The sequence below is a fragment of the Hyperolius riggenbachi genome, chromosome 1, assembly GCF_040937935.1.
Source record: "Hyperolius riggenbachi isolate aHypRig1 chromosome 1, aHypRig1.pri, whole genome shotgun sequence".
In the NCBI taxonomy this organism is placed as follows: domain Eukaryota; kingdom Metazoa; phylum Chordata; class Amphibia; order Anura; family Hyperoliidae; genus Hyperolius; species Hyperolius riggenbachi.
The window spans coordinates 566,710,503-566,730,188 of NC_090646.1; the positions used below are offsets into that span (position 1 = coordinate 566,710,503).

The following is a 19,686-nucleotide window of genomic DNA, read 5'->3' on the forward strand; positions in this document are numbered from 1 at the left end:
TATCCATAGGGGGTCTTAGGTTTAGGCACCACCCGGGGGGTCTTAGGTTTAGGCACCACCAGGGGGGTCTTAGGTTTAGGCACCACCAGGGGGGTCTTAGGTTTAGGCACCACCAGGGGGGTCTTAGGTTTAGGCACCACCAGGGGGGTCTTAGGTTTAGGCACCCCCAGGGGGTCTAGGGGTTAGGGATAGGTACAGGGAGGGCTTTGGGGTGGTTGGTTTTAGGCACCACCAGGGGGGTCTTAGGTTTAGGCACCACCAGGGGGGTCTTAGGTTTAGGCACCACCAGGGGGGTCTTAGGTTTAGGCACCCCCAGGGGGTCTAGGGGTTAGGGATAGGTACAGGGAGGGCTTTGGGGTGGTTGGTTTTAGGCACCACCAGGGGGGTCTTAGGTTTAGGCACCACCAGGGGGGTCTTAGGTTTAGGCTCCACCAGGGGGGTCTTAGGTTTAGGCACCACCAGGGGGGTCTTAGGTTTAGGCACCAACAGGGGGTCTAGGGGTTAGGGATAGGTACAGGGAGGGTTTTTAACAAACGTAAATATAAGTTTCAGTTTAGAAACAGGGAAGATTAACGTTTCAAGAATTGCCGATCTCATACACATTATTTAATGATTTATAAATTCTTAAAACACTATTTGTAAACGAAATTCTACACAATATTTTTATAAACGATAATACTGCTTATCGTTTACACCACGCGCCCTTTTTCCCCGACGCCCTTTTTTGATGTACGCGTGTCTTAGATTGTCAATTTATTAATATACACAACCTAGCAATTTTGTCAGAGTTTCCAATCATTTTTATCATAATTGGGGAAAAATTTAACATACGTGTGTGGTACATTGATCATATTTTTGAAATGTTACAATCAGTCAGAAAAATTGATTGCAATTCTTAAATTGAACAGATATTTAAAAAATTGTAAAGAAACAAATCTCATATTGTTTCCCAGTACAGGAAGAGTTAAGAAACTTCAGTTGTTATCTATGCAAATAGAGCTTCTATGAGCTCTGTGACCCAACTTGGGTCGGAGACAGTCCTATTTTCTGAAGCACTTATACATCAAAGAAACAGAGACAGATTTAGATAAGGTGTTACTGCAGGGGAGTTCAAACGGTCATTAGCTACGTAACTGACATAAGTACTGGTGCTCTACTTGCGCATGGCAATTTAAAGAGAACTCGAGGTGGGTCTTAAAAATCCTATTAGCACACAGAGGCTGGGTCTGCATATAATACCCAGCCTATGTTACTATACAGTTCCCCCCCCCCAGACTCCCCCTGCGCTCTGCTGTGTCCCCAAAATAAAACCGCCGTGCTAGCGACATGCAGCGTGTAGCTAGCAAGCTGTTTACATGTAAACTGTCACTCTCTGTCGCTCCCCCACCTCCTCTATGTTGCCGCTCCCCGTCTGCGACCCTTCCCTCCCCGCTGATTGGAGGGAAGGGACGCAGTCGGGGAGCGGCGATATAGAGGAGGCGGGGGAAGGCGGAGAGTGACAGTTTACATGTAAACAGCTTGCTAGTGACACGCTGCATGTCGCTAGCACGGCGGTTTTATTTTGGGGGCACAGCAGAGAGCAGGGGGAGTCTGGGGGGGAACTGTATAGTAACATAGGCTGGGTGCTAATAGGATTTTTAAAACCCACCTCGGGTTCTCTTTAAGAGCAATTTTTAGAATATACTTTATTCCTGCATCCAACACAGCTTCCCTACAAGCTCTGCATCTGTAACCAATGGATTCCCCATCTGACCTGCTGCACACTTCCTGCCTGAGCTCCACCAATGGATGTCAGAGCAAGTGTCCAGGGTAGAGGTGCCCACACTTTTTCGGCTTATGAGCTACTTTTTAAAATTAGCAGGTCAAAGTGATTTACCCATGTACAATTTTAGGAGTACACTTGTATATACAGAATGGAAAATGTAGTGGGGTCGGGATCTACCATGAAGGCCTTTGCGATCTACTATTAGATCGCGATCTACTTAATGGGCACCCCTGGGACTCCAGGGCATAAACAATGTGAAGTGCAGTGGTCAGGGTAGGAATAGCTTCTGCCCCTGGGCCCTACCACAGTTACTATGGTGGTAGTTACTGTACTCCTCTGTTTGTAAGTTTCCCAATTTAAAGAAACCAATTGCCTCCTGCCACAGTGACTGAATGTACAAATGAACCATACAGTGCTTGCTCTGAAGAATGTGTCCAGCCCACTGAATTGCTGCTTCTGTACTAGTCTGTATACACTCAGCTGGCAAGCTTTACATTTTAAATGGCTTATAAAGGAAATCAGGCATAACAGCTATCTTGGGGGACAATGCGGATTTCATCCATATTATTAGCGTACTAAAGCGGTTCAGCCCCTCTGATAGAATTTTCAGAAAAAGCTAAGAAATCTATTTAATGATTTGAGTCAGAAGACCAATGCATGCAATAATGGTTATAAGAGGGGAAGCGCTGACATCGTGAAACATCCCATTTAACATGGGGAGATGACTAGCACAGGTTATGAGCAGCTATCAGACACTAGTTAGGATTATGAGATCCATTAGAGGTGTCATTTCAGCTGTACAATTTTGTTAATCTCTCCTCCATCTTACTCATAAGCTATTTTTTTCTTGAGAAGGGCTCTGCAATGCATCTGTTCAAGGTTGTACTTAATAAATACAACTCTGTAACATGATTGGCAGAAAATATAACTGAAGATCTTTGTTTTACTTTGGCTAAGGCCCAAATTACACTTAATGAGTTGCTCTCACTTATAACTGAAAGGACAAATGCCCATGTTTCCCAATAGCTCAGTTCACACTATACGCATTTTAACTGAAAGATTTTTTATAATGCACTGCTATGGAGAATAAAAAAAAATGTGTACCAACTGGGGCCTAATCCTGTAGCTGAACATGCCAGTATTTATCATGCACAAACATCTCCAACGTTTTCTCTGTTTTTTTCTGGGGTGATATTTTCATATTATAAACACAATGCATTTTAAGCCACCAGCAAACAAGAAAATGCTCAGAATAATTTTAGCAGTGCATTTTCACCTATATTTTGGCACTTTTATAATTACAGAGTGCAAAATGTATTTGAAACAGAAGATGAAAAATGATCAGACTGAAAACCCACCTGTTCAGTTTGGCATTTGCAGAATTATAACTTTTGTTGTGTGAATACTTCATCCTACTACCAATTACTGAATCTGAGAGAGCCTAAGCGCTTTGAGTCCTATGGGAGAAAAGCGCTATAGAAATGTTATTGTATTGTATTGTATCTACTAGGAGAAAACTTAGGAGAAATAGTAAATGTGTTCTGTCCCATAGTGAGCATTATGCAAATAGCACAACTCAAGTTATGTAGGTAGTATGTGTGCTGTTTCTCTACGTGCACAGCAATTTAACTGCCATATGCCCTTTAAAAATAGTATGGGGCATATTCACTAACAGTCAAACTGCATGTGCAGGCAGCACATGCCAACTTTACCAGTACTTACACCATTTCCACAATGCTCATTGCACAGTTAGACTAACCTATTACCTAGGTAATGCACTTTCTAGGGTATTGTGCACCATGATACTTGCGTTACACTAGCAATGTGGGTTGTGCTAGTTGCGCAACGTGTGCTGTGTAAACAGTGTTAGTACCAGTAAAATTAACATGCACTGCGTATGCATGGCAATTTTAACGTGAATATGCCCTGTGTTACAAAACATACAGCAGGTGGCACGGTTTCTTCTTAGAATTGATGTACGAACAAAACAAACACAAACACAGAACATTTATATTGCGCTTTTTTCCTATCGGACTCAGAGTGCCAGAGCTGCAGCCACTAGGACGCACTCTATAGGCAGTAGCAGTGTTAGGGAGACTTGCCCAAGGTCTGAATAGGTGCTGTATATCTATTATTAACGTATGCTTACTCCATGACACCACTATGGCAATACAGTGCTAGGTCATTAGCATACTCCACTCTGTAGCAGTTGGGTAACAAGCTGAAATTCAGCCACAACACTATCTGCAAATATTTTGTATATTCACTCAGTGCTTGCATGAGTTTCCCTTGGACACTCTCATTTCCTCACATATCTCAAAGATATTACCGATAAGTTACCAGGATCCCCCACAAAACTGGCAATAAATTGGAAGGGATTAGACTGTAAGCTTTTCTGAAGGCTTCTTAGTGATGTGAAGTGCTAAATAGACATAGTCTGTGAGAAGCAAATATGGAAATGGGCCAATCAAAATCTACAGGAAGTGGGTCTGATTGGCTTAATCATGCTGCGTACAAAGAGCTTGATTCACTAGCATGCCTTATCCAAGTTAACACACCTCTATCAGAGATAACACACCTCATCAAAGTTAACACGTTTTATCAGAGTAGCAAAGCGAGCGGTACAAACTTATGCCTGCTAATTGGCAATGACGAGAGCTCCACTCGTCCTGCCCTGAGCCCCTGCGGGTTCGTAGCGCTCGCTATGCTACTCTGATAACACTTTGATAAGGCGAGTTATCTCTGATAAGGGAGTTGATTCACTAAACCATGCTAACGCCTAGCACGGCCATGCTAGTGTTTTGCGTGCGTTATAACGCGCGTAACATTTAGCGCACAAATGCCATTTTTTGTGCGTGAAAATTCGCGTTACCGCGCCAAAAATTCTCAATTGTGCACAACTCGCGCAAAACGCTAGCGTGGCTGTGCTATAAGTTAGCACGGTTTAGTGAGTCAACCCCAAGGTGTGTTATCTCTGATAAGGCGTGTTATCTCTGATAAGGCGTGTTATCTCGGATAAGGTGTGTTATCTCTGATAAGGCGTGTTAACTTGGATAAGGCATGCTATTTGTCTTAGTGAATCAAGCACAATGTGCGTTGGAATTATACATAAGCTGGAAAGATTAGTATCTCATTGATCATTAGTAGCATTTCATTATTGAAGAAAATATCAGTGCTTTTGGAACATATAATAACAAATGATGCAGGGAACTTGTAAACTGAAGCACATAAATACACTATACATATTATATGTGCGCAGAGTTAGGATAGCCCCAACAGTTAAGTAATAAATTGGAAAGTATGCATGTCTGTTTGTCTATGCCGTTACAATCAATAATAAAGCTTAAAGAAAACCTGAACTGAAAATTAAAAGTCAAAATAAACATTCACAAGTCATACTTACTTCCCATGTAGTCTACTCATCAATCTCTTTCTCTTCTCCTGCATCCTGTTTGTCCACTGTGATCAATGGAATTCTCTGTCCTCCATTTTTAAAATGGCCATTACCCCATAACAGCTTCCTGGTCAGCACACTGTTAAACTGTAACATTGCCCACTTGAGCCATAGAGAAACATGGACATTACCTGGACATTACCATGGACATCAGTTGTCCTCTCAGCTATAACTGACAGCAACTGATATATAACTGACAGCAACTGATATATTTCAGTTCTGACAAAATGTTGTCAGAACTGGAAGGGATCATTGTCAGAAGAAAATTGTTACCTTCAGAGAGGAACTGATGGCAAGGTAAGTATGTAATGTTCATTTGAAGTTACTTTGTGTTTATTTTAAATAATTTTACTCAGTTCAGGTTCCCTTTAAAGGGGGTTGTAACATCCAAAATAAAAAAAAATGCCTAAAAATAGTAAGTGCCCCAAATATGTATTAACCCTTTTTTTTCCTAAAATAGGTCTCTATATGTCCCCTATTTTTTTTTAACCTGTTCTGTGTGCCTTTGCTGAACTGTGCGAACTGTGCAGTGCCAACAGGATTGTGGGAAGTCTTTCTTTTTTTAGCTACATTAACAAGCTTACCTAAAAATGCAAATAAGTGAAACATCCCATTACAGATAAGATAAGGACACTGGGCAGAAGGTAATTGAATTCCCCCTCCCTTTGAAGAGTTTACACAGTGATGTAAGTACATTTTCTAGGTGATGTTTGCTGTGGAAGGCATAGTAAAAAAGCAGTAGATTAACACTGAGCTGGCTTAAGGGACCCATACATTTGCCGACCAACCAACCAATCGACCATCCAATTCGATGATTATAATCGAACTGGATGAAAATTGGTGCTGCCAAGTGCATGCCCAACCGACAAAGCGTCCAATTTCGGGACAGAAATTGGCCGCACGGTTGATCGCGCATGCTGGAAAATTTCGGGGCGAGGTTGGTTGGTCAGGTGCGCAGCGGTACGGCAGCCGAATTGTGAACGAGCGACGAGACAAAGAAACCCCCGCTGCTGCCGCCGCAATGTATACATGTATGCAGTGTGTGTACATTTATACATTACCTGTCCGTTGTCGGCCTCCACGCGGTTTCCGTCCATCTCGCCGGGTTCTGCTTACACTCCGGCGGCTTCAGACGCTATGCGCGGCTAGCGTGTATGCGGCTTCCCCTGCGAGATGGATGGTCACCGTGTGGAAGCTGCTACAGGACAGGTAATGTATAAATGCATACACACTGCATACATTTATACATTGCGGCGGCAGCGGCGGGGCAGACGCGGCGGCTCAGCCGATTCCCTGATGATTTCATGCTGACATCGGACGGGAATCGGCCTGTAGTGTATGGACAGATTCGATTAGAGACAAATTTATCTCTAATCAGATTCGATTATAGATAAATTTGTCTCTTAGTCGAATCTGCCCATAATCTTCTAATGTATGGGCACCTTTAGAGAAAAAAAAAGGGCAGAAGTGATGTCACTTTTGGCATCACAGTGAAACAGTTAAAATGGAAACCAGTAAAAATATTATTTTCTTTTTTCATATCACATTTATATCTGACCGTGAACACTAACAACAACAGAATAGGTCAGCTAAATAAATAATTTCTTATTAGAGTATTTATTTTATTTTTTTTACGGAGGAGTGAGTTCCTTCCCACTTTAATTCCCCAAACAATAGCCCATGAAGATTAACATACTCAAGCCAATAAAGATTTGCTTTTCATTGTGACAGTACTTGAGGAAATAAACAATCACTGATGATTTTCCTCTTTAAAACATGTCTGATGCAGACAAATGCAGCAGAAAAACAAATATAAATGACCCTTTAGATGTAAATGGCCTCAAATATGCTTTATCCTGGTGTAATGAGTTTTTTTAAAAGCTCTTTAATATGTTGCTACAAATGGCCAATTCTTTAGGGATGGACCATAACAGGGCCAATTTCTCCTCTCTGAAAACAAATGCTCTGCACTCTGAACACCTTATGGTTTGTGCACAAGCTTGGTTTTATTATCTCTATCATGCGTCCTACCAAGAGGTAACTCCCTTGTAGCACAGCTGGCATAGAGGGCACTTAGTCTGAAGACTGTTCTTGTCCTAATGTTTAACAATGTCCTGCCAGCCAAGAAAAAGGAGCAGTAAAAAACCCCTGGGTGATTGGGCCACGGCTCCCACTGTCATTTTTCATGCTGGAGGCATGAGGATTGCATTCCTTCAGAAAAGTGAAAATGTTATCCTGTGGCCTGATAATGACAAATCATCCATGAGCCGCACAGCAGTGGACTTTAACATCACAGAATATCCCTCCATAGGAGAGAAAATAGCGTAGGAAGACAAGCAAATTTACATGGACCCGTACAGCCGATGGAATTAAATACGACCTTACTGCGAAAGGACATCACTGGGAGACAACACTGGACTCCAAAGAAATCTGAAAAATGGCAACTACAAAGCCTGAAATAAAAGGATTAAAGGTTTACATCATCTTGACCTAAACACTTTTATCTCATGTAAAGTTACCATGTATCCACAATTTTATCACAATAAGATGATCTTTGTGACGGTGTTCTTATTTACTATATGTGTGTATAAATATTTATCTTATATATATCTATAGTATATATACGTGCATTTCCTTTATGACAATATTGTTTAATATAAAACTGAAGGTCATGAGGCAAGGACCATTATCTTATGACTGGGGGGGGCAAAGCATGCTTCCCCAGCAACCAAAATGGTTCTTTCCTTTCATTTCCTTTCTTATTACCTATTATTTTCATTAAAAATATATATATATTTTAAATGACATGCCTACAGCCTTTTTAACCCCGGTCACCCACACAGGCTGGTATTGCCAGTATTCAGAGCCTGGAAAGTGTGAGGCTGTCCACCTTGAGCTATACCAGCCCACATGGTCCACGGTATTGGGGGCTTTGGAAGAGATTGGCAGCAAAGTTCCCCCTCTCCCCCAACATCCTTGTCCTATCCATGGACAAGGGGCTTTTCTCACCTCTGCTGCCCAAGAGGGGGTGAAGGCCCTGGGGGGGGGGGGGGGTCATGGGGAAATGTGGGTCCCCATAACAAAGGGAACCACTAATGCCCCCTTCCCCAAGTGAAATAAGTAAAGGGGTTCTAATGCTCTTCCCTATTTCCACAAAGAGTTAAAAGTTAAATAAAAACACAGCCACAAGTAAAGTCCTTTAATACTTAGAAGGTATTTGTGAAGGCAAATTCAAGAAGGCAAATTTCTGTTTTACATAGCGTTTTTAGTAAAAGGGCTTTTGGTTCTTGTAAGCCCCTTACACACCCATAGGAGTTCTGGTTTACCATGAGTTTTGCTGGGTAATCTGTAACTTTCAATATTCTTAATTAACCATAAATACCTACCTTTAATTCATGATCTCAAACCAATATCCTCTTGAGACCTAGACTTAAAGGACTTACGAGGCGAAATTCATAAAAAAAGTTAATTACCTCATTGCAAAAGCAGGCCTCAGGGCAGACGAACAGCACCTTGCTTGTCATTATCAGGTGCTTTATGAGCCTAATCCAGTCTTCATTACAGGTCCCGACCCTCCCCAGGGTCGCCTTATGAGAATCGCCGCTTTAAAAATTATCTCCTGCACAGCTCTCATAGCCGGAGCTGCGCAGGATTACAGCCCCGATCGTTTCCGTCCTCTCTCCGTGCGCTCTATTATACGTCATGTGGGTGGCTCCACATGACCACCCACATGACTTACTACACAGTGCCAGCCGCGCCCCCTCAGCAGAGAATACAAGCGCTGAGCGAGCAAGTCATCACTCGCTCAGTGCTTGTATTCTCTGCTGAGGGGGCGCGGCTGGCTGGCACTGTGTAGTAAGTCATGTGGGTGGTCATGTGGAGCTGCCCACATGACGTATAATAGAGCGCACGGAGAGAGGGCGGAAACGAGCGGGGCTGTCATCCTGCGCAGCTCCGGCTATGAGAGCTGCGCAGGAGATAATTTTAAAGCGGGGATTCTTATAAGGCGACCCTGGGGAGGGTCGGGACCTGTAATGAAGACTGGATTAGGCTCATAAAACACCTGATAATGACAAGCAAGGTGCTGTTCGTCTGCCCTGAGGTCTGCTTTTGCAATGAGGTAATTAAATTTTTTTATGAATTTCGCCTCGTAAGTCCTTTAAGATCCCCAACAAACAACATGGCACAGAATGCTCCCCGCTGCTGGCACTCACTATATTCACTAAAGTATAGCAAGCCCCAGTAAACCATTTTTAAATATGCCACTAGGACTCCCCATTGATCCCTTAACAGACCAGTGGGAATCCTCCTCCTGAACATACCTAGCAAATTTGGTTATAATAGCATGTATGTGGGCTTTGCTATTAACAGCTAAAAGTCAGAGCCTTTGACTTCAATGCAATTTACAAACGTGCCATCTGAAGTTCATGGAAATTCTTGTGAGAGGTGTTCTTGCTCGGAAAAAGTGGCATGTGTTAATGCAATGTTTTGACACAAAGTGCCATAAGGAAGGTGCACTTGGTGCTACCTTATTCGGCTCAAACTGTAAAGTCGTATTAAATATATTTACTGTATATTCTGGCGTATAAGACTACTTTTTAACCCTTGAAAATCTTCTGAAGAGTCAGGGGTCGTCTTATACTCGGGGTGTCATTGATGCCGGGTGATACGCGTATCCTGTTACCGACTCTCAGATATCGCTGCTGAAGACTGTAGTGAAGCGGCGCAGGCGCACATGTGCGAGATCTGAGATGCAGAGAAGAAGGTAAATAGGATACAAGGGTGGGCCAGACGGGTGAAAGAGGCGTGTTTTATGGGCACAGCACAATCTATTCTTCCATACTGCTCTGATAAACAGGTAGACAAGGAGAGTTGACCAATCCAACCAGTCAATTGCCTATATACTGTTATATACTGGGTACCACATACAGTACAGCACCAGTATCTGTTCATACCAGTATACGAATTTTTTTTTTTATTTGGTGTGCCTTGGAAGAAGGGTAGTCTTATATGGCGAGTGTATCCCAAACTCTAAAAGTTTGGGAGTTTGTCTTATACGCCGGAATATACGGTAATATGTTTTATTGTATTGACCTCTAATTGATTCCAGATGTGCTATCCCAAAGCCAGTAGGTGAAGTCAGCACTTAGTATACTGTATTAAGTTGTGGTACCTTTCATCAACTCTCTGGATGCCTGAGTCATTAAAGATATAGGAGACTTATGTGCAAGATGGTGCAATAAGTATCCGCTTGTTTGCTGCAGCTGCCTAACTCTTTGGTTCAGCTAAAAGGAAAGCAGGTAAACAGCATGACGACTTGGCGCTATGCTGGTTCCACCACCCAGCATGTGTGGGGGTCCCCCTCAGCTCTATTTACCAGTTCTTGTGGCTATAAGTGTTAGGTAAGGGTGCCTTGCAAGGAGGTGTGGATAAGACTCCCCTTTTTTCAGAGGACTACACCTCCTTCTCATGGACATAAAGCTCATGGTCACATTCTGTTCCAATGTTCTCCTGGCAATAGGAATGACAGAGAAATACTGGCCTTTTGATGCTAGTGTGAACCAACCCTACGTAAAGCTAGAGACTATGTGACCTCTGCCTAGGCTGCAAGTCACATAAACAAATGCAAAGGCCAACATTTTTATTTTATTCAAGGTGGGAAAATGTACTTTTTAACTCAAAGTAATAACATATCTTGGTATTGTCAACACGCTTGCTTTGAATTTTAATGACAGGCCTGCTTTAAGCAGACTACATTACCTGAATGAAATTAAATCTGTGTATAAGACTTTGCTGCTTCCCATTACAGAGTGCATCTTGTAAAAGCAAACAAACCGTCACTGTCACTCAAGCACAAGTGTCAGAACAATGCTCAGAGCTGATTATTTTGTTCCTGATGGAAACATTAAGTGTCTCTTATTTTACAAACTTCACTAGGCTCTTCAGTAAGCAGCATTAATTCAATACCAATACCCTGCTTCCTTACAAAGAGAGATACTGAACACCTGTCTCAACTGCAGAGCTACTTAAGACTTAAACTTTGATATGACACCCTGAATTTCATGCATCAAACCTGCTTATTAAGTTTCTAGTGCTTAACAAAGACTGTCAGTCAATGGAAATGAACACCACCTCAAACCCAGAAAGTGCTTTTTAGACACGGTGGCAAAAGGAAATGCAGATCTATTGTGCTACATATCGGTATTTCACATAAACACTTCTAGGAAAATATAAAGAACCACCATGAGGAGTAGTACTGGGTGGTCTAAGTAAGAAAAAGCAAAGATTTCCTAGACAGATGAGGGGAATGTAATCCAGAAATACAAGGGGTACCTTGACCTGTCCTGAGGGCCATGGCTACATGTAACAAGTCAGATTAATAGAATCTGTCCCAGTCAAAGATGTTTAATAATTATCAAATTATTAAGACTGATTAGTGTACAGTGAGAATAAAGGTGTGTATGTCCTATTCCATTCATTGCTCATGTAAGTCTTCTACCTGGTGAAGAGTTATAGTAATAGAAGACTTAAAGGGAATCTGAAGTGAAAATAAACTTATGATATCATGAATTGTATGTGTACTGCAGCTAAGAAATAGAACATTAGTAGCAGAGAACAGTCTCATATTGTTTGCAGTACAGGAATAGTTAAGAAACCTTAATTGATATATATGCAAAAGAGCTTCTCTGAGCTCTCAAACCCAACTTGGGTTGCTACTAATGTTCTATTAGTTATCTGTACCACACATACAGGGCCGGATTTGTACTCTTTACCGCCCAAGGCCACTGTCACCAGCCACCTGCTTCAGTATAGGTAGCCATATAACCCCTCCCACCTTTCCCTCCAGTATAGGTAGCCAGATGACTACCTTAATCCCTCCTTTTCCCACCCCCACCTTTCAGTATAGGTAGGCAGCTCACCTTCAAACTGCAGAAGCCATCAGTGTCACTAATTTATCTGCTCGTCTCCAGTGCAGAAGCCTCCTCTTCCTTTCCGTCACCAATGCTGCCCAAGTCCATAGCCGCCGGCCACAATGCAAACGTGCACGATGGCTGCTGCACAGACGGCTAGCAGCAGAGTACTGCTGTCAGGCGATAGACTGATCTCCCTGCATTGCAGCATTTGCAAGCTTGCAAATTTTGCACTAGTTTATACTGCTGCTTTGGTGCCCTTGCTCTTTTTGTGCCCTAGGCCATGGCCTAGGTGGCCTTGCCCTAAATCCGGCCCTGCACACATACGAATCATTACAGCATAAGTTTTTTTCTTCAGTGTAACGTTAAAGATAACAGGACTGCAATATGTTGAGAATATGGAATATTTACAATATTCTATTTACACATATTATTATCTATGTTAGGGACTTAATTGCAGTGGTTGACACCACTGGGCAGTCAGATGGTGTTCAGCTCAGATGAGATTGGGCACTGGATGGTTGGCAGCAGGCCGTCTCCGACAGAGCACATCCCTATGCTACACCTTCTACAACTTCCTTCACTGGTGATCCTGCACCTTCTCTTACTCCTGCAAATGCTGTCCTCTTAGTCCTGTAGTCTTCTCTAGAATCACCTATATACTAGATTCTGTTCCTCCATCATGAAACCTTATCTAACAGTCAAAGGACCACTGATGAAAATTGTGCACTTATTAAACATATTATTAGTCAGAAATGAATGATCAGCTTAGATTTGGCGTGACAAAGGAAGATCCCAGATAAATCAGGTTTTCCAATGAGATTATGTTGTCGAGAGTAGTTATGAAGGACAGTTAAAATTCTTGTGTGTCCTACAGTGGAACCTAAGAGAACTGTGAGTTGTAGTCGGCTCCTGGCATAAATGGTTGCCCAAAGGGACCTTGAAGAGTACCAGTCTGCTATTACCTATATTTTCTGCAAAATAAAATGCCAAATTCCTTCGTACATAAAACCATAAGTATTCTGTACATTAAAATGCACATAATATGGTGAACAAAATTCTCCCATAAATAAAACGGTAAGTATTCTATACATTAAAATGCACATGATATGGTGAACAAAATTCTCCCAGAAATAAAACGGTAAGTATTCTATACATTACAATGCACATGATATGGTGAATGTCTTTCTCAGACAGCCATGGTTGAATATGACTTTTCGACTTTTAAGCCGAGCAATCATACACAGCACTAAGCTTAAGCAAAAAGTCTATCTATTTTATAATGCAACTGAAAAGTGATTTGCAGAAACATAATAATGCTGATAAAATTAGATGGGATGAAGCACTTGAATTGCTGTGTTTAATAGCTATGCTCTAGTAAGCATTTCAGCAGTGTCATATCACTCGCTAGCTTAGAAGCTGCCTGAGAAGGAAGTTGACTGGTTTGAAAACTTGTACGTAAAAGCTTGAGATATCACACTGAGTAATCTGCTCTTACTTCTCTCAGGAGACATGTTGTGTTCCATGTGAAAGGCATACCGGAGTCTTGTTAGAGCACAGAGTGGGGATGGGGGATGTAACACATGTCAAAAACTGTGTAAACATGATACAGAATCTACAGGCAAATAATCAGCTATGTGTGCAAAAACCAACAATACCCTATAGCCTCTCTATATAAGCATACCTTTCTATTCCTTATGTTATCCTGTGCCCCTCTGTGCTGTTTCTGTCACTCTCTGCTGAAATTCTGGCTTGTAATTAACAGTTTTAGGCAGTGTTTACAAACAAACTAACCAGCTTGTGATAGGCTCACATAAGCAGAGTGTGTGAATCATACAGAGCCTGCAGGGGGCCTGCAGAGGGTGTGTATCGCTTCTATCCAATCACAAGCAGCCTTGCACATTCCACACATTCCAGTCTAGCCCGACAGAGCCGACAGAAGGAAACAGATTAGATCATATAACAGAGATAACACAGCCACTGTGCAATTAGGAAAAGCTGCAGTAAGCCAGAGCACATTAGAACAGGCAAAGGAACTTATAGGATAGAAGAACTAAGACTGAAAATTTTGTTACAGAGTCTCTTTAAGGGAGAACAAAGTTAAAATATTTTGTTTGGATTAAAACGTGTTAAGAAGAATCTAGAAGCAAGTAAAGTGCTCACAATAAATCTGAAAGCTCAGAGGATGCCATCTTGGTCATAGGTTTTAAAGTAGCCTATGAACTAGCGATGATGGGCAGATTTGACCAAGAGACAAATCTCTCTCTGATCGAATCTGATTGGAGAGAGTTCCATCAGCTGTCCAAACACCGCAGGACGTTTTCCCGATCGATTTCAGCATGAAATCTCTCTGGATCGGCCGAGCCCACCACATCTTCCGCCTCGATGCTGTGTGTGTATGTATGAGTGTGTGCAATGTATAAATGTGTTGTAATATGCATTTATACATTACCTGTCCTGTCTCACTGTGCCTGTCTTCAATTAGCCACATGCATGCTGTGTGCCGGCAGCATGTATGCGGCTAATAGAAGAGTAGCGGAATATGGACGGGGACAGTGACACAGGACAGGTAATGTTAAACGCACATTAAAGCATATTTATACATTACACACACACATACACATTGAGGGAATGGCAACGTTCGTCATTTTGCCACGTTCGTCGCGATATCGCTTGCCATTACCGTAGCGCACCCGATCGAGCAGGTCGGCCTGACATCTTGCAGCATGTCCGACCGATTAATGGGACCATTTCCGGCCTGATTCCAATTATAATAATCGAATTGGATGGTCGATCGGCCGCCAAGTCGCCTGATGTATGGCTATCTTTACGCTCAAGTAAGATACAGATCTGCAGAGTGCATAAAGTAGGTTTCTGAACACTACTGACTTTACTGCCTGTGTGACAAACAAGAAATTAAACAATAACATTTATATTACTTCCCTCAGAAGTTTACTATCAAGTGTAACTGAAATGTCATGCAGGTACTAGACAGTTAAGACTGCTCACTAATAGGCTAGTTTCACACTGGCATTGTTTTGCATTATAACATACAACTTAAAATTGTACGATACAACATGCAACTAAGAACAACATTTGTGGTGACGTGATGTAACGTAGGCTGATAAGCATATGACCAATGTGTACCTTCATTGACTAGCATTATGTGCATCAACGTGTGCAATTCTAGCAATGTACTGTATGTTCTGTGTTGTAACAACAGGATCCGTTGCATCCCATAGCAACATGCCCCCCTGTTTTTCAAACAACTGATTGATATAGAAGAAATCCGACACAACTTGCTGGAAACAGAATGTTAGAAGGGAGAGCCACTGTACACATGTACAGCATTTGTCATTTCTTTCAGATTCCTTTCTAACTGGAAAATCAGTCAGAACGATTACTCACATAAAAGGTTGGTCACATATCCCGCCATGCTCCAGCCCTGACCCTAACAATGATGCCCCCCCGATGCCTTATCATATGCTTCCACTCTTTAAACAATGCCCAGCAGTAGCCTCTGTTCCAATCCATTACTCACAAACCATCTTTTCACTTAACCCTAACCAACAAACCTAACCCTATCCTATCTCTAAAGGCCTGTAAACACGGCTGACTAAGGTGGCCAATAACAACCGCATCAGCTGATAGTCAGGCGTATGTATGGCAGCAGTCGACACCCGAACGATAAGCCTGTGAATCAACTCACCCCCGCGACGGACAACCGCACTGTCATCCCTCTGCATAGCAACAGAATGTGTCATCAGCTACATAGCTAACACGTGTCTGTACAGGTCAGCCAGCAATGTCACCCTGATCCCTGATAGGCGACATAAAGTGGTGTGTATGCACCTTAACTACTTAGTGCAGCAGGTGCAGTACAATCACGTCCTGGGAAACTTCATTTGAAGTCCCAGGGCCGCAAAAATTAGTCAATGGGAGTGGGCGGCCACGCACGCTACTGCTACCGCAGGTTCGCAGGTTAGCGAGGACATTAATGAATGGGAACGCCGTTCCTATTCATTAATCTAAGTCCCCGAGTCAATGAACGCTGGCATCTATTAGATGCCTGTGTCATTGTATCTTCCAGGTGTTACACTGCCACGCATTATTTCGAATCACTTCCTTATGTACGCGAATCAGAAATAATGACTGAGGACAGGACATCTTGTGGCCAAATTGTAAAACTACATCACAACACATTTTATTTAATAAAAATACCTACACTTACATCTAAAATTAACAATTCTCCTCCCACACTCCGCCATAGTACCCAAAACATTATATATATATATATATATATATATATATATATATATATATATGTATCCTACCTAATTAAAGGCAAGTGTCCCTGCGCCCTGTCCCTGTGTCAGTGCTTTTGCGCTACTGCGCCTGTCCTGCACTGACAGCAGTTGGGAAAGGACGTGGGACGGACCAGGGGGCGGGTGCGCGGTGTGCTGGTGGGTGCGCACGTGGCAGTGACAGACCTAAAGCCCGCTTAGGTCAATAATATACAGTGGCTTGCAAAAGTATTCGGCCCCCTTGAAGTTTTTCACATTTTGTCACATCACTGCCACAAACATGAATCAACGTTATTAGAATTCCAAGTGAAAGACCAATACAAAGTGGTGTACACGTGAGAAGTGGACCGAAAATCATACATGATTCCAAACATTTTTTACAAATAAATAACTGTAAAGTGGTGTGTGCATAATTATTCAGCCCCCTGAGTCAATACTTTGTAGAACCACCTTTTGCTGCAATTACAGCTGTCAGTCTTTTAGGGTATGTCTCTACCAGCTTTGCACATCTAGAGACTGAAATCCTTGCCCATCCTTCTTTGAAACAGCTCCAGCTCAGTCAGATTAGATGGACAGCGTTTGTGAACAACAGTTTTCAGATCTTGCCACAGATTCTCGATTGGATTTAGATCTGGACTTTGGCAGGCCCATTCTAACACATGGATATGTTTTGTTTTAAACCATTCCATTGTTGCCCTGGCTTTATGTTTAGGGTCGTTGTCCTGCTGGAAGTTGAACCTCCGCTCCAGTCTCAAGTCTTTTGCAGACTCCAAGAGGTTTACTTCTAAGATTGCCCTGTAATTGGCTCCATCCTTCTTCCTATCAACTCTGACCAGCTTCCCTGTCCCTGCTGAAGAGTAGCACCCCCAGAGCATGATGCTGCCACCACCATATTTGACAGTGGGGATGGTGTGTTCAGAGTGATGTGCAGTGTTAGTTTTCCACCACACAAAGGGCTTGATTCACAAAGCCGGGCTAACTGTTTAGCACGGGTGTGCTAAACAGTTAGCACGTGAAGTGCCGTTCGCTGACTTTCTGCATGCACAAATTGCCGCAATTTGCGCGCGCAAAAGTCTGCGGCACTTTGCGCGCGCAAAAGTCCGCGAACGGCACTTCACGTGCTAACTCTTTAGCACACCCGTGCTAAACAGTTAGCACGGCTTTGTGAATCAAGCCCATAGCGTTTTGCATTTTGGCCAAAACGTTCCATTTTAGTCTCATCTGACCAGAGCGCCTTCTTCCACATGTTTGCTGTGTCCCCCACATGGCTTGTGGCAAACTGCAAACTGGACTTCTTATGCTTTTCTGTTAACAATGGCTTTCTTCTTGCCATTCTTCCGTAAAGGCCAACTTTGTGCAGTGCACGACTAATAGTTGTCCTATGGACAGATTCCCCCACCTGAGCTGTTGATCTCTGCAGCTCGTCCAGAGTCACCATGGGTCTCTTGATTGCATTTCTGATCAGCGCTCTCCTTGTTTGGCCTGTGAGTTTAGGTGGACGGCCTTGTCTTGGTAGGTTTACAGTTGTGCCATACTACTTCCATTTCTGAATGATCGCTTAAATAGTGCTCCTTGGGATGTTCAAGGCTTTGGAAATCTTTTTGTAGCCAAAGCCTGCTTTAAATTTCTCAATAACTTTATCCCTGACCTGTCTGGTGTGTTCTTTGGACTTCATGGTGTTGTTGCTCCCAGTATTCTCTTGGACAACCTCTGAGGCCGTCACAGAGCAGCTGTATTTGTACTGTCATTAGATTACACACAGGTGCACTCTATTTAGTCATTAGCACTCATCAGGCAATGTCTATGGGCAACTGACTGCACTCAGACCAAAGGGGGCTGAATAATTACGCACACCCTACTTTGCAGTTATTTATTTGCAAACAATGTTTGGAATCATGTATGATTTTCATTCCACTTCTCACGTGTACAACACTTTGTATTGGTCTTTCACGTGAAATTCCAATAAAATTGATTTATGCTTGTGGCAGTAATGTGACATAATGTGGAAAACGTCAAGGGGGCCGAATACTTTTGCAAGCCACTGTATATATATATATATATATATATATATATATATATATATATATATATATATATATATATATATATATATATATACAGTATCTATATTAAGAAAAATGTACATAACAAATACATAAATACCGTATATACTCGCAAGCAAGTTGGGGGGTCAGCTTGCTTGCGAGTCATGTGATAATGAAGGCCCCCCCGCTCCCGCCGCTGCTATTACCTTAGCTCGGCGCCGCCTCTATTCCCCTGTCCTGCTCGTATAATTCACAGCAGCGCGCCCCACGGCGGCTGCTGTGATGAGGGAGGAAACCATAGAGAGTGGTTCCCATAGTAACGGCGATACACATAGCCGTTACAGGAAGCCGCTCTCTATGGTTTTCTCCATCATCACAGCAGCCTACGTGCGTGGGGCGCGCTGCTGTGAATTATACGAGCAGGACAGGGGAATAGAAGCGGCGCCGAGCTAAGGTAATAGCAGCGGCGGCCACGGGGGGAGCGGGGATGGGCACTATACTAGCTATACTGGGCACTATGTTAGCTATACTGGGGCACTATACTACCTATAATGGGCACTATACTACCTATAATGGGCACTATACTAGTTATACTGGGCACGCTACTAGCTATACTGGGCACTAAACTAGCTATACTGGGCACGATACTAGCTATACTGGGGCACTATACTAGCTATACTGGGCACTATGTTAGCTATACTGGGCACTATACTAGCTATACTGGGCACGATACTAGCTATACTGGGCACTATGTTAGCTATACTGGGCACGATACTAGCTATACTGGGCACTATGTTAGCTATACTGGGGCACTATACTGGGTGCGATACTAGCTATACTGGGCACGATACTAGCTATACTGGGCACGATACTAGCTATACTGGGCATGATACTAGCTAAACTGGGCACTATACTAGCTATACTGGGCACGATACTAGCTATACTGGGGCACTATACTAGCTATACTGGGCACTATGTTAGCTATACTGGGCACTATACTGGGCGCGATACTAGCTATACTGGGCACGATACTAGCTATACTGGGCACGATACTAGCTATACTGGGGCACTACCTACCATACTGGGCACTATACTAGCTATACTGGGCACTATACTAGCTATACTGGGGCACTACCTTCCCATACTGGGCACTATACTAGCTATACTGGGCACTATACTAGCTATACTGAGGCACCACCTACCCATA

General features: G+C 42.8%; 1 protein-coding gene across 7 annotated transcripts in view; it reads right to left on the minus strand.

The window, feature by feature from the left end:
- MCTP1 (multiple C2 and transmembrane domain containing 1) overlaps window positions 1-19,686 on the minus strand; it is a 980,166-nt gene that overhangs the window by 238,070 nt on the left and 722,410 nt on the right. The window lies entirely within an intron of this gene.